The sequence below is a fragment of the Fukomys damarensis genome, unplaced genomic scaffold (genome assembly GCF_012274545.1).
Source record: "Fukomys damarensis isolate Sample0158 unplaced genomic scaffold, DMR_v1.0_HiC HiC_scaffold_8, whole genome shotgun sequence".
Classification (NCBI taxonomy): Eukaryota; Metazoa; Chordata; class Mammalia; order Rodentia; family Bathyergidae; genus Fukomys; species Fukomys damarensis.
Window position 1 is genome coordinate 13,534,779 of NW_022900920.1, and position 15,852 is coordinate 13,550,630.

Sequence of the window (15,852 nt, forward strand, 5' to 3'; positions counted from 1 at the left end):
AGATGTTCAGGTACTGTGGAGTTGGTGTTTTGGGTTCTCAAGTTATGCTACTTTTCTTTGTGCTAATTTCTGTTCATTCTTCATGGTTTACTCCATGGCCAAGAGCTTGGCTGGAGCCTGCTGAGAAGTCCACCTTCCCACAGCCCCCAGGAGATAGATCTGGTGCACCTGTCTGGTCCCCAGGGATCCCCACAGTGCCTCTGTCCCGCTCTACTCTCTCAGGTTGATTGGCCATTGTAGTTTGAACTTCTGCATTGATATTCCAAGGGAAGACATCTTGCTTTGAGGGAAGAGGGACTTGCACCTTCACTGGAGCCTCTCTGTGAAATTGCTGTTGTGTCTCTGAGAAGCAAAGCAGGAGTAGCCCAGGCAGTGCCCCTCCTGACCGGGGAGCCCTACAACCTTGTGCCCATTGTAGGAAAGCATGCTCTCTGTAGAATTTGGAAAAATACAGAGAAGTATGACGAAAATTAAAGTTATGTTGTACCTTTTAAAAGTCTTCTTAACCTCAGCATGGAAAAAATAACACTTTGGATATATTTTCTGTCTCATGCATATATATATATATATTAAAAAATACAGCGGAGAATATTTTTAAGTATAAGATTTGAATATGTGTTTTGTATTTCCTTTTCCACTTGACCTGTAGGTATGTCTCCTATGTCTTTAAATATTTTGGAGTACTTATGGCATACCAAATAAAAAGCTCCATAATGTGTGAGGAGAAAGTTATCCAACATACTTCTCTCCCTCCCTCCCTTTCTTTTCCATCTTACATGATTTTTAATTTTTCTCTAATTCTCCACCACCCCTCTAGTTGGCTTCCCGACGCAGAATGGAGCAAGGGATGGAATGTCAACTTTTCAAAGCGATCACCCTCTGCTAGATGTCCTCTGTGTGCACTGCAGTGTACAGAGTCTTCAGAGCAGCGAACAGCCTACTTTTTGGTCTTAAATTAGAGTTCTACCTCACCGTGGAGCCAGTTCATAAGCTGAGCATCCAGAAAGGTTTCTGCAGGGCTGTCATGTTCTTTGCCACTTAGTAGACTAGTGTCCCAGTGGTGAGGAGCTCAGAAAACATTTCTGCTGCCTCCCCTACCCAGTCAGGGAGAAAACTTGTTAGTAGTTGTTTCTATGTGGATGTTGGGCTCATCTTCTCTGTTCTTCTGGTGGGTTTTCAAGTAGCTCATGGAGGTGGTGTGTGCCCTTCTTAGTAGCTTTCTCCTTTAGTTCTCTTTGGAATTGAGAGTCCAGCCGGAGAGGAGATAGATATCTTCAAGGGTTGTGAATTGAAACATGGCTTGGTCAGTTTGGTAGAGGCCTCAGGGCCAAGAACTCCTTTGGGCCAATTTTAACAAAGTCTTGACAGACTGGCGAGCACTTCTTTCACCCTGGTCTTTCTGAGCCAGGACAGTTGCTTGGTCTATAGTGCCCCCACTTCTATACAGACACATAGGGATCGGCCGGGCACTGGGGACCCTGGGGTCAGATTGCTCACAGCAGCTGCCTGTGCTGCCTGGGCCAGCTGGGCAGTTCTGGGTATGAGAACGCGGCTTGGTTTTACAAAATGACGTTTTCATGTGGGTTGCTGCTCGTGGATCCACTCCCCCACCCCTTCAAAACTTGGCTAGCACCAGCCCTGATCGGCAGCACCCATTTATCAATTTGCTTTCCTGTTCCTTTCTCTTGTTGCTGCCAAGCCCTCCCATCTGCTGTTCCTACACCCTCGTTTGTTTTTCCCTCCTGGAGCCACTTGGGCAAGTCCACTCCTGCCGAGGCAGCCCAGCTGACACAACCAGGGCAATGAGTCCCTCACCCTGCTCTCCCAGGGTCTGTGGGCTCTGTGGTGCCCACAAGTCAAAAACCGAAAGACAGAGGAGAGGAACAGACATATTAATTGGCTACATCTGAGACAACACTGGGAAGATATCCTATTTTATTTTCCTTAAGAAAGTGGCAGAGTTCCAAGACTTGCCTTACAGTTTTTCCACTGGCTGTCCTTGTATTTGAAGACAAGAGTTCTCAAATCTTGGCTGTTGGGCCATTTTACATTCTTAAAACCTAAAACCAGCAGAATGTATTTAATATTACTAAATTTCCATAAACATTTCTCCACTAAGCCTTGTATGTAAAGATTTTTGCCTAATGGACATTTTTTCTTCTTAAAGTCAAAACTCTTGTACATCAGGGTGTAATGAAGTGTTGGCTTGACCTTGAGTGTTTTGGTGCCAAAGTGGCTGAATGGAGACATGGAAAGAATTATCTTTCAGGGGCCCCTCCCCCAGGATAACTGTTTCAGAGTTAACTAGTAGGGTTTACTTATTATGAAGCAACATTGGCATTAAATTATAAGAGTGACCAGCTTGTGTGAAAATAACGGGACCTGAGGTGTTGCTTTTTTTGAAACAGCAGAGTTTTCTCTGCATCACACTCAGTCACTTTCTTGGCTTTTCCCATATGATAACCAGAATTCTACATTGCTTCATGCTCAAAGGGCAAGGCCCCTCTGCTGGTGGCTTCAGCCTTAGAGCCTGGGCCCACACGTGATACATGTGGGGGTCTGTGCTATCATGGAGCAGCCTGAGGTCCTGGTTAGAGGGCAGATTACACTTGTGACCAGTGTGTGGTGTGCAGTGAAAGAGGCAGGGAGTAGCTAGCTGTCTTCCTACTGGAAGAGAGAGGCTGCTGGCCTCTCCAGCCCCCCTCTGCTTTAAGATGCCCAGCACTAGCCCCAGTACCCTGCAAGCATGCATAGTCCTCCTCCTTACCTGAATGCCTAGCAGCAGTTCCTGTGCTGCCCCCCTTTCGCTTGTGGGTTGTGTGGCACGCATACCCTTCGGGAGACCTGAAGAGTTAGGGCAGGTAAGGGGTGGGGAAGACAGGGAGCACTCAGATGGCCCTTCTCAGGCAGGCAGGCAGGCAGGCAGGCAGGCACTATTCAGGGTGGCCAGTTCAGTTTTGGAGGGTGTCACCCACCCCATGGGAGGTCTCTTCTTCCTGAAGTGCCACCTTGCTCTGGGGCTCCATGCAGGAGGGTGGGGCTTCAGCAGAGGAAGGACATCCATTCCCTACAGTGCCTATGTGTGTTATTGTGGTCCAGATTGATAGTGGTGGTGCCATTTTGAGAGGTCCAGTAGCCTGGGAACCAAGAGAGATCCTTTTTGAGATAGACAGAAGGCCACAGAAACCCTGGCCTCGAGTGTAAACATCCTAACAAAAAGCCATGTTCTGGAACCTTCAGGCCAGTCCCGGTGCTTGGTGGCCATATTACCCAGTGTCCTTCCAGGCATGCAAAGTAAACTAGCCAGAGGTTGGGTTGGCCTGTGTCGCCACCATCTGCCCATGACTTGAATGGCAGTGGGGCCTGGCCAAATGCTGCATTTGCACCTGAATTCTTGGCCATGGATGCATTTTAAGGAAGGGACCAGCTCCCCATCTGCTCCTGTGTCTCCAGATTAGCTAGGTGCTCAGTAAATCCTTATTGAAAACACTCTAGGATTGGGGGTCACAGATGACAGTTGTCCAGTCCAAAGGGAAATGGGCCCCAGAGGAGGCCGAGGTGTGGGTGATGGTAGTGGAACGTACCCTAGAAGTGAAGGCTATGGATGGACATCCTGTTGTTGACTGCCAGCGTGCCCCTTGCTTGCGGCAGAGCTACAGCACTCTGGGCGGTTCTTCAGTCAGCCCCCCACTTGTTTTTCCAAGCACAGCCTTACTAACTCAGAATGAGGGTGACGTTCTCTTTCCTGAGGGCAGTGGGTCTTCAGGTGTTGGGTTCCTGCATGGCTCTGGTATGGGAGTATTGGATTCTTTACCTCACAGCTTGAGTAGAGATAGGTTTGCTTCTTAGAAAAGACAAGTAACAGCCTCAGCCTGGAGTCACGCCCAAGTGTGAAGGTGACTGACATTACTGAGTGCTTGCTATAGGCAGGCCTTGGTCCCAGTCTCCATGGATGATAGCATTAATTCATTTGCTAGCGCCTGTGAATACACCTTCTTGTCACGGGCAGCACATCGGGGGCCAGCGAGTCATGGGATCTATTCCCGCGGGCTTCATGTTCTTCCCTCTGTCCCTTCCCAGCATGCTTGTGGTAAACTTGTGATTGCTTAAGTGATTTCTTGGGCTTTTGTCTGGCTTTCAATTTCAGTAGTAAATATTCCTGGGGACCTTCGAAATAAAAGTATAATGTAGCGCAGAGTCTCATGGTGATGAGGCACACAGAAGCAACATTTAAGGCTCTGCAGGTACAGGGGCCTCCTGCTTTTGTCCACACTATCCCAATCTTTTAAAGACCTTTTATTTCTTACTAACACCCTAGACAAGCTGTAGTTGTGTTCACTGGCCCGTGTGACCCCACCCTTAAGAGCAGATAGAAGACACTCCACCCCAAAGTTGTGAGTGAAGCAACCCTATTACCTCCAGAAGACAGTAGATGGATGTTATAAATGTAAGTCAGAGCAAAGAATCTCGGTGGAGTTCAGGATAGCTGGCATATGCACACTTTAGCTGGCAAAAACAGCATTAGAAATAGTTTATGTAGAGTAAATGCAGGTAAATGGGTACTTTGTTAAGTGAATGATGCCCACAGGAGGTGTGGGAGCAGGGCCAGGAGCAGCCTAGGCTTGGTTTGGTTACCTGTGTGCCCTGTCCTCGGTCTACAAGTGAGTGATAGAGAGGCTGCCCCTTTTGCCACTAAACTTATATAAGCACTTCTTCATGAAGCCATGGAGGCCTTTCTCAGTGTTGGCTACCGTACATGTGAGGGCAGGACACATCCTCCTGGAATGAGTCAGGACAGAGTTCCTACAGAACCTGCTTAGGGCTCTTATCAGATTTCCCACAATGCAACCTCATTTATTTTCTGAAAAGTGTACTTACTCCCTCCATACCCAGGATGCCATTTTTCTTTTATCTGACTTGAACCAATAAAAAAATCCAAGGGCGGCCTGGTATGGGGTTGCATGTATGTAATCTCAGTGCTGTTCAGATGAGGCAGGAGAATCTCGGGTTCTATCCCAGCTTGGCAACTTATCAGGCTTAGCAGCAAGATCCTTTCTCCAAAAAGGATAAAAAGGGCTGAAGATATAGCTCAGAGTGAAGGCCCTGGATTTAATCCCTGATATTGCAATAAGGGAGCCCTTCTAGCCAATGTAAAGAGCCAAAGGCCGGCCAGCCACTCTGAGCCCAGCTCCACCTGATCCTAGTTCTGGTCGTTTCTCTCCCACCTTGTTTCCTGGATTCACCCATGTTGACCCTAGGCCAAAGACAGGACCCCTATCTGCCAGGAGCAGTGAAGTCAATTTGGGGACCCACTAGCTGGTATTTACTTTTAATTTAATTTTAATTTTTGGTACTGGGGACCTTGTACTTTGTGAGGCAGGTGGCAGAACCACTGAGCTAAATAAATCCCCTGCCCTGCATTTACTGTACTTGTGCTGCCTAGGCTCCTGTGGTTGCTGAGTTACGAGTGATGGTGATCTTAATCAGCTAAGCCATTTCTGCGTCTGATTGTATACTCCAGGAAGTTCTTAGAGAGATCCTGCCAAGAAAATTTCCCCTGGCGAATCCTTGAGGCATCGCTCCATGCTGCTCTGTCAGCAAGTATCTGCTAGAACAAGTATTTTTTAATGTTTTGCTTTTCTGTAGCTCCAGTCTTTTGAACAACTACTTTCAACCTTCAAGTAACAATGGGCACTTGCTTTCAAGATTCTGACAGTCTTCGCAGCCTTTTAAAGTTCTTAATCCACTAAATAAGCCATAAAACCTCTCACTCTGCTGTCTGCAGTCACTTCTGAATTCCCCAGCTTGAAAGTCCATGAAATGTCACCTCCTCTGTGAAGCCTTCTACAAGGCAGAGTTGTCTGTTTTCTATGTAATTAATTTTACTAAGATTAGGTAGATGTTAATGTATTATTGTATTTGTCTGTGTCTACTGAGCAAAGCACTGGAAATAGAAAAAGGAAGCTACGGCAAACTAGGACAAGCCAGACTACACAAGGAATATGCCTTGTTCGGTCGTTAATTAAATAGTTGATTTCCTTTTGTTATGTTCTAGAGATGAATTAAATGCAACCAGAGTGTTTGAACATTTGTAGAATTAGAGCTGGGCAGAGTATATAGCAGCCTGACACTTAGAGCAAGGGAGCTATTACAGAGGATACTGTAAGTTTTGAAGGTTGAATAGGAGTTCACCAATTAAGTTTTGCCTCCTCAAAAAGATGTTCTTTGGCTCTGGTAGGTTCTTTTCACTAGAAACTATTGAAAGACTGTGCATGTCCCCCTTCCTTACAGGAATGCTGGGGTGTCTGCATTGTTCCCAGCTTTTTTAATTGGAAAGTCTGGGTTATGTGCTGTCAGGTTGTAGTGAATTGCCTCTTGACCTTGGAATTGTGATAATCTTGGCCATAGAGGCCAAGTACAGCTTATCTGAGTACAGCTGACCCTTCATATCCATGGGTTATACATCTGTAGATAAAACAAACCTCTCATTGAAAATTGAGAGGAAGGGCAGTCAACATAAAATTGACAATTGCAAAATACAGTTGTAAAGAAAGTACCAGCTAGGCATGGTGGTGCGCACCTGTAATCCCAGTACTCCAGGAAGCTGAGACAGGATGAAGCAAGTTCAAGCACAACCTGGGAAACTGAAACTGTGCCTCAAATAAAAATAAAAACAGCTGGGGATATAGCTCAGTGCAAAGGCCCCAGATTCAATTTTCAGTACAAAAAAAAATGTATAGTACTATAGCAATTATACCCAAGTATTTGGGTAGCATTTACCTTGAATTAGGTTTTCATACAGAGATGATGTTAACTTCATGGGGGAGGAACATGATTGTTATATGCTAATACTGTACCATTTTACACAAGGGATAGTTCTTTAGGATCCTTTCCTAGTTTTGGTTCTAGTTGTGAAGTAGAATTTGGTTGTCAGACTCCAGAACTCAGCTCTGTAAAATGAAGTATATAGTGAGAACACAGACAAGATTGTGGTTTTCTGTTGAATGAGAATAGCGGGCCTGGAAGGTCCAGCAGTCTTTCTTTGTGACTTGCTAAACAATTGTGCAAGGGGAGTGTGTCTCGTGGTACTGGATCCTAAAAGATTTTGCTTTGTTTTAAATGAGAAACTATTAGGAATCTTATCTGAATGGTTGGGAAAATACAGTGTAGCTGGAAAGCCGTTACAGTGATTTCATGGCTTTTTGTATATTAATTAACTATTTGAATCCTGTTTACAAAAAGGGGTTGAAGATAGGGTTGAACTTCATGTCTATAAAATTTTCCTCTCCTTTGTCACTGGGCTGGAGAAAGGTTACTTTAATATATGGACTTTGCAGTTGCATAGCAACTCCAATAGTGAAACTGTCTGCATGGAAAAGCCATAGAAAAGACACCTGGCCGTTCCTTCTGCCCAGATGTCGACCTTTTCTGTCAGCCACAGAAGGAGTAACTTTGCTGCCCACCCCTCCAGTCTTGTATGTAGGTGATTCTGATGACGTGGATGATACCATACGTTTCCTTTCTGTTCCATGTGCAGTAAAATAAATGTGAGTGCTGTTTAATGTGCCACCTCGTTTCATATTGCATTTGCCAAGAAAGTGCGATTTTATTGAACATTAGGATTGAATTCTTAACTGAGTAATCAATTTCTGTAGTAAGTTAAAGTGCCCTTCTATTAATGGACAACTCCAACCGTTCATCAGACTTACAGTAGATTAACAGTTGTCAGCATTTATGTTAATAGCACTTAGAAACCATGGGTTTATGAATTGCACTTTATATTCCATATTTCTCAAAACAGTTGGTAGTACTTTTTGCTTGATGGTATTGATAGTTTGGTCCCTTTGCTTGCTACTTGTAGTTGTAAAGAAAGTAAACGACATTTTCACAGTGATGACACACACAATATCACCTTCTGGATTTGCACACTTGGCTTCATGTCAAAATAGATGGAAAAGGTTCATTTGTTCTCGTGCTCTACTGTTTAATTTGATCTGCTGTGTGACTACAGCAAGACAAATAGTATTTTTAATGAAACCATTTAATAACCTCTGGTAGCTTAGAGTAGAAAGCATTGGAAAAATGCAGTTAAAGGATGGCTAGATGTAAACAAAATCACTTTTCCAACTTCACTGACTCAATTCATTTCACTTTCAGGGTTTCATCACCTTAAATGGTTTTGAACCAATGAAGCTGTGTCCCCTTAAAGAGACGGACAACCCATCGTGTGAACCATAGAGTTTTGGGGACAGATTAATATTGGTGAGTTATTGTAAAATATCTCCAGGTAAAAGTTCAGTTTTCTAAAATCCCCTTTGGAATGTGTTTTCAATTAGTATGGATTGCCAGCAGCCTCTGGATGTTTCACTGGGATGTCTAATTGCAGGATCATATTGATTGTCTTTCAATTAATTGCATCTGGTATTTTCATTTATCAAAAGCAAAATACATGTAATTAACTCTGAAGCAATACTGTTCTGTGTAAAGTGATTCCTGCTGCTGCTGCTGCTACTGTAGAGATAAGTCAGCGGAAATTATACTACAAGGAAACTCAAGTCAGGATAGAAATAGTGTTAGGTCTTCTGGATGTATTAATTAAAATAAAAATGAATTAAGGAGATGGTCTCATGCCACCCCAGTCACTTGTAAAGCTGGTTTTGAAACCAGCTTGCTTGCTGGTGATAATCAGCTTGCATCTTCGGTGTTGCCAGCCTCAGGGCTGTCTTGTACATATAATGATTTTGCTGGGGGAGCTGACTGGGAATACATGTGTAGGCAGGGGAGAGCATTCCATTCTGCCTATGCCCATTTGGAGTGTGGTGAAGGAATATCTACTAAGACCCATTCAAAGCTGCACCCGCTATAATGTTCAGGGTTCTGAGTTTAGATTCAGTATGCTTTCATCTATTTCGCATAAAACATGTCTTATATAAGCTCAAAGTGGCAACTACTCTGATGGTATTGCTGTCCTTTAGGGGGGAAAAACGCTTTATCCTTGAACTATAATATCATTCAAGCAAGAAGAAAAGTGTAAGCTGTCCATTTGCTCAATGTCCTTTCTGTGCACCCTAGGGAGGACTAAACTGCAGTGGGGAGGGAAGGTCAAGTTTACCATTGTGGCCTCCGGCTTGGCTTCCTTAGTGGCTGGCCCAGACCTATGCCTGCATAAGGCTCACCAGCTTTACGACCTTGAGCAAGTAGACTCTTCTCTGGCCACAAGGAAGGGAGCCTTCCTTAGGAAGGGTGGGTTGAAATGGTCCTCATGACCCATCCCCACACACCTACTTTGTTACATTTAATTTGATCTGGAAATACAAAGACCTTTCCCAGGAATGCTTTGACAAGGTTTGTGGGACAAAAGACCACAGTGGAGCCTGGCACTCATATCCTGTTACTTATCATCAAAGGAGCTGCATGATAATCTTGGAATCAATTAAAGATCTTAGCACCTAGGAGGATGAGAGACTAGAAGTTTCATTGAACCTTTTTTTTTTTTGGTGGTGGTACTGGGGATTGAACTCAGGTCCTTGAGCTTGTGAGGCAGGCTCTGGAACCACTGAGCTAAGTCCCCAGCCCCCTCATTGAACCTTCTTGGGGGTAACATGAAGGAAGTCATGTGTTACTGTTTATACCTAGATCTGCCCCCTAAGCCGCATGTGCTCATAGGTAGGGCTTTTAGGAGGTGATTGGATCCTGAGGGCCTGATAATCATCAGTGGATTAGTCCACTGATAAGTTTATAGCTAACTTGCTGTTAGAAAGTGGGATCTGGTAGGAATGGGTGGGCCACTGAGGTTGTAGCCTAGAAAAGCTAATCTCTTCCTGCTCCTCTCTTCACTCTCTGCTTCCTGCTGCCATGCTGTGAGCTGTTTCTCCTCCGCCATGTCACCTTGCCTTGGAGCCACCTGACTGTGGACTGAAACTTTTCCAAATCGTAAGCCAAAGTAAACCTTCCTTTAAGTGGTAGGAGTCAGGTATGGTGTTGCAGAGACAAGAAAGTAGGACATCGTGGCAGCCACTTCTATACATCGTGGCAGCCACTTCTATTCTTACTCCTTCAATTCTGCTTTTCAAAGCTAACATCTTTTTTTTTTGGATTCTCACCTATTTTTCCAAAGAGTCCTGCAGGCTAGGATCTGTCTTGAAGTTTCAAGTCACCATGGACCTGGAGTTGGCGTCATGTTAGTTGCTGTTGTGCTGGGACTGCAGATGTTACCAGTAGGTTAGTTCATGGTAGTTTCCACTGGTGAGGAGTTCTCTGTCCAGGTACTGGCAGTGCCAGTGCCTGAGCTGTGTCACTCAGAAGGGGTTCTGTGCTTCACCTTCCTCAGAGGAATACCTCAGCTGCAGAGCCAGAACTGCAGAGGATGCACAGTGTTTATGGATATTCATTTTGGGATTGGAATGTCATTTCCTGTAAAGATAAGGATGAAATGGACCTTTTAAACGTCAAACAGGTTTGAATACCGGTGTTATCATTTAATTCAACCTACTTGTGGCCACTCCAGGATCTTGCTTAGTATGGGTTTCCGCCTCAGTAAGAAGTTAATAATCTACAAGTGCATCCAGTATTGGAATGAAATCGGACATATTGCCTGTTACATATGCTTCCTGAGCACCAAGTGTGCTCCAACGCTAAGCATTGCATGTTGCCTCCCAGCCCTTCTGTATTTTTGGAGTAAGAGTTTTGACTGGCACTTTTCAAGAACTTAAGAAACTGTAGTACTGGCATTGGCCATTATTGGAACACGGTCACTGTGCCGTGACAGCTATACGATATCTACAGCCCACATCCGCTACTGGCCTCGCTGCACTCTAGCTCCAGGGCAAACACCCCACCACCACTAGCACTCTTCCAGATACAAGGTGGAGTTCTTACAGGTTTCTGGCAAGTATGTGTTCGCACTCAAACCTTTTATGTTCTATGGCAATGGTAGTAAATGTATGGAAAACGTGGCAGAGACAGCTATTTGTTATTGTAAGCTCTAAAAGGTTCACCTCACTGCTCCACAGCATGTCACAGTGCCCACTAAGTTGTACCCCACTCTGCCAGCACTCACCCACCCCACCTAGTTTGGCCTGTGGTCACTCTGTAGCAACATTTTGGCTGCTTGGATTGTGGCTAAAGGATTAAATGTTGATTTCAACCAGAATGCTTAACCTGTTGAAAACGCTAACATAGATGGATCTTTTTCAAATGTGGGCCAAGGAGAAGGAAGTAGATTAAAACCTACAGCTCCGTCAGAGTTATGGCCTTACAATAGCAAGCTTATGAAGCTTGAGAACCATTTAATGTCATTTTTGTCATCTTTGTATTTTTGAGCATGTTCTAAATTAAAGGCATTGGATATTTCTCTTTTACCAGCCTTGATATTTTGGTTTGTGGCCTTTTGTAAAATTCATATTGAACATTTCATCTTCTCCCAAGGAGGCTTATGTTATCATTACTAATGAACACTGATATGCCAAGTCTTTATACCTGTTGCCTTTCATTCTTTTACTCCCTATTCTATATCTGCTACTTATTACATGAAAACCCAATGTGCTATATGCTTGCTGGCTTCTCCTGGAACCAGAGTGTGAGCTCTTCATCACTTTTGGCCTCTCTCTGCCATGGTTTTTCTTGTACTGTTTTTTTCATTAAGCATTTATATTTGCAGATCCATCCAATTATCTTGTAATTTTAACAAAAGTGTTGGGAGGAAGCACTTTTGGTTAAATGTGTATAAGTGAGTGGAAGTCAAATCAATGCCCCTTGCTTCTTCTGTAAAATGATGGTGTAATAGTGGCGGCTGTGGTTTTGGAAGCATATGACAGTGTCTCTGGCTGCACATAGCGATAGAGTGTAATAACAATGTAGAAGCTTGACCTTTCTAACGAGGCCCCTGGAAGCGGCAGTCTGAAGGGTGATAGGGTGCTGGTCACTTGTATGCTTGGTGGTGCAAGAGGCCTTGTGATCTGCCATTGGCACCAAGCTGTGCTGACCATCTGAGTGGTGCCAGGCAAGGTCACACACCTCATTATTGGACCCCTGACCTGTTTCTGGCAGCGCAGTTCTTTTTGTTTTGTTGGTGGTTGTTGTTGTTGTTGTTGTTTTCTTAATACTGGAAATTAAATACAAGGCTTTTGTACTGAGCTCCATCTTTTCTTATTTTAAGTCTACCAAGGTGCCTAGACTGTGCTCAAATATGCAGTCCTCTTGCCTCAGCCTCCTAGAGTACTGAGGATTAGTAAGTGTGCACCACCAAGCAAGACAGTTTTCTTCCAAGACAAACAAACAAAAGCATTTTATTGTCTTGCTCTAGAAACAGATACTCAGCCTTTGGGCTCTAGTGGCACGGATCATGGAGTAGTAGGGTGTTTACCATAGCCACTGTGTTCCCGGCGTTATGGCCCCCTAGGGTCCTTCTGGGCTATGGCCCCTTGGGTGCCTTTCTTAAGCTGATCAGTTTGTCAGTCTGGCCATCTAGGATTATCAGTCTTGCTCCAGTTTTTAGGCCAGAGGCATGACTGCTCTTGTCACGAACCACAAGGCAGAGGACGATACTCTTTATTTGGGGTGGGAGACCTCTTTAGATGAGAAAAGACCAGGAGGCTGAGATGGGGGCATCAGGGAAGACATCAATGCAGCTTCGGCCATCTTTATGTGGAGAGGGGCAAGAAGCCCCAGCTGAGAGATATGCTGCTTGTTTGGATTTTATTTCTGAGCTTGCAAGACATGGATTGTGCTTCAGAATCCAGGCATGTGGAGCCGCTCTTGGCCTCCCATGAATAAAGGGGAGGTGTCGGTACAGCCTTGTTTCTTTCTTCCTAACAGTCTAAAAATCTTAGCGTGACTTCCTGAGTAAGACTAGAGCAACCACCACCCAGTCCTGTCCTCTGTTTGTTTTTAGAGTTTCATCTGGTCCCCTACAGGGCTGATCCTGGGATCCTCCTGGTGGGTTTGGTTTTCCACTATGTTACTGGTGTCTACCTCCTGCCCACCCTGGCTGCTGGTTCTAATCAAAGTTGGGAAGAACAGAATGAGACAGAAGGTCTCAATTTTCACTCTGGCACCCATGTAATAGAATCCTGCCTGTGTGTTCTCAGGCTTCCTGCCAGAGTGGGTCTCCCACTGCAGGGCCTCCTTATGGGAGAGATGGTTCAGAGAGAACTGTAGGAGGGTGGATGAGCCTGCTGCCCTGCAGCCCCTGGTGAGTGCTGCCGCTTGTGTCACTGTCAAGCATAGGATTTGAATACTGTGTTGGGAAACGTAGGTTGTGGCCCTTCCGTCTTCCCAAGAGCCTTAGGACCTGAACTGAGATCTCCATTTTGTATGTGAAGAACTTGACCTTTAGACCCACCCACTACTAAGGTATCCAACAACAACAAAGGGATGTCACAATATTGGCAAAATAAATCACAACACTGCAGCATTCTAGGCTTTCAATAGCATGGGACATGGGGGAAACCTGGATTTAGTGCCATGCTACCACTGCCTGAAACCCAGGTCTAACAGAAGGCTCAGTACTGGTTGTAGTTGGTGGATCCCTTCGTAGCTGGTGATGACTTTTTGGTATATTTGATGTTGTTGGAAGTTTCTGAGATGTGTGATGGCATCAATCCCTGAAGCAGACTTAGGAAAAGAAAGGATACAGTCAATGCAAAATAGGGGAAATCAGGGCTACTCTGATCCCTGAGAGTGTGGCTGTGGGTTGCACTCATAAATGCAGAGAAGACTATACTCTGCCCCTCTAAAACCAGCCTGGTGAGATTAGAGTCACAGAGGTCTGGCCAGTTGGGGTAGTTCCTGCCCTGCCTGAAGTCTCCCCACTGTACCGAGGAACCACCGTCCCAGTCTGTGGAGCAACAAGAGGCAGATGTCAGTGACAGATCACTGTCCTTTACCCAAGACCTGGAGCATGGTTTGTTAGAGGGAGGGGAGGAAGAGTGAAAAGGAGTGAATGTGACAGGGTGAGTGAGAGCCTTACTTGTTGAAAGAAATGAGATCTTGTGTTCACTGTCAAGTTTGAGGTTGGGGATGCATGTGCTGATGTGTGAATGAGGAGGCAGAGAAATGTGCTTTCTTGGACTAAAATGTTGGATCCCAATTCAAGTGTTCTGGGTATGATTAATGGCAGAGGAGAGGTTTATTTCTCTCTAGATAGTTTTTGTTTAGCATTTAATGCTACTTATAGAACTCATGGAACCAGTAACATTTTGTATTTTAGCTCTGGGTTTTTGTTTTATTTTTTGTTTGTTTATTTGTTATTTCATGAAAGGTTCTTGCTGTGTAGCACAGGCTCACCTTGAACTCTGTGATCCTTCTACCTCACCCTCCCAGGTGCTGGGATTAATTACATGCGTGTGCCACCACACTCAGTCACATTTTGTATTTTAAACATGGTCTTGGCATAGGCATTTTTCAGCTGATTACACCTGTAAAAGAAATCTTCAACAGTCGGAGAAAGAGTGCTGAGAGGTACCCTGAATCAGCTGACGTGATAGTGAAAAACCTGCCTGCTTTCAGAATTTCTCATGACATTTCTGTTCTCAGTTTTCACTTTTGCTTAAAGAGCAGAAAGCTGAATAATAAAGTAACCTTCTAGGAAAACATGGTTGTTTTGTCCCCTGTGAAAGGTATGTTCCTAGCCTGGTGTTTTTATCTAGGACGGACAGAAGGGCATGCTGCCTGGGGTTTCCTTCCCTGGCATATACACTAAGGGAACACATTTTCTTTATTTATTGATTGACTAGTTTATTTTTGGCAAACTTGGCAACTCCTACCTGGTCCCAAGCTGTTGCAAACAAAGTGTTCTTGGTTAACTGAATGCTTTTGCAGTTCATTCTTTCCACATAGCAATTAAGATAATTCCTCTAAACTTGTACCAGTTAAGGATAAATAGCAGATTTTAGAAGAAAATGTTGTGTAATTCACCAGTTTTTGTGTGTGGGTACATGAGTAGTCCATGAGAATATCTTCCCTGAGTGGACTCTTGTATAAGGAGGTAAAAAATGGGACATTTTTCTGTACTTATCCCAAGAAGCAGCCTGAACACTGACATTTATACATATTTCATAGTGTGATTTCTTTAGACATGCAGAGCAAACAAATCAATTTCTCAGCAGTGCACTGTTTAAGAGAAACGGCAACAACCTGTGGGGTAAGTTGCAGAAGCTGTTAAAATTAATTATATATGGTAAAAAGATAGAACATTAGGGAAAGAAATGTTAATACGTAAGGATAAAAAACATAACCTGTGGACAAAGAGCAGTTTAGAGCATGATCACTGCCTTTAATTTCCATTTTTCATAAATGTATACGCACTAACAGTGACTCCCACACTTGATCATCCCCTTCTGACCTTTTTCTAGGCTAACAGATCAGGAAGCCCTGTGAACTTCCAATTGTATCCCCTTGAAAGAGACCTTTGATTTCTCCAAACAGCGTTGTGCCATGTTTTGATACAGATTTGTATAAGGCAAAGATGAGTAGTAAAGGTATCTGGTTCCTATTCTTTGTAACACAGTACCTCTTTTATGGTTGCTTTCTCTCTTCTGGTTCAGCTCTGTGTTGTTTAACTCAAAGCAAATCTTTGTTGTACAGAGGAGGTGTGATGTGCAGCTCCTTGAAAAATTGAGCTGAATCCGGAAGCAAAGAGTTTCCGGGGAAAGGATTGAGGGAGAATGATCTGCATGTACGGGTGTACACAGTTAACACAGGTCCTGCAACCTCCACTCTGGCATCCACGAAGAGTGAGGTCAGGACAGATAATGCACTGACTTTGTTAGGTGGTGTGATCCCATAGTCACTTGGTATAGCAGCCAGACTGTAGTCTCTTCTGACTGGGTCTCTTCCTGAGCCTTCTGACTC

At 44.3% G+C, this 15,852-nt stretch overlaps 1 protein-coding gene across 2 annotated transcripts in view; it reads left to right on the forward strand.

Moving 5' to 3' along the window:
* The first annotated feature begins 8,157 nt into the window (after positions 1-8,157).
* The window catches only part of Ctbp2 (C-terminal binding protein 2), a 107,023-nt gene continuing 99,328 nt past the window's right edge, over positions 8,158-15,852 (forward strand). For both annotated transcript variants that reach the window (XM_010621201.2, XM_010621209.2), the window contains exon 1: positions 8,158-8,262. The gene's annotated coding sequence lies outside the window, so the exon portion shown is untranslated. The remainder of the gene's footprint in view (positions 8,263-15,852) is intronic.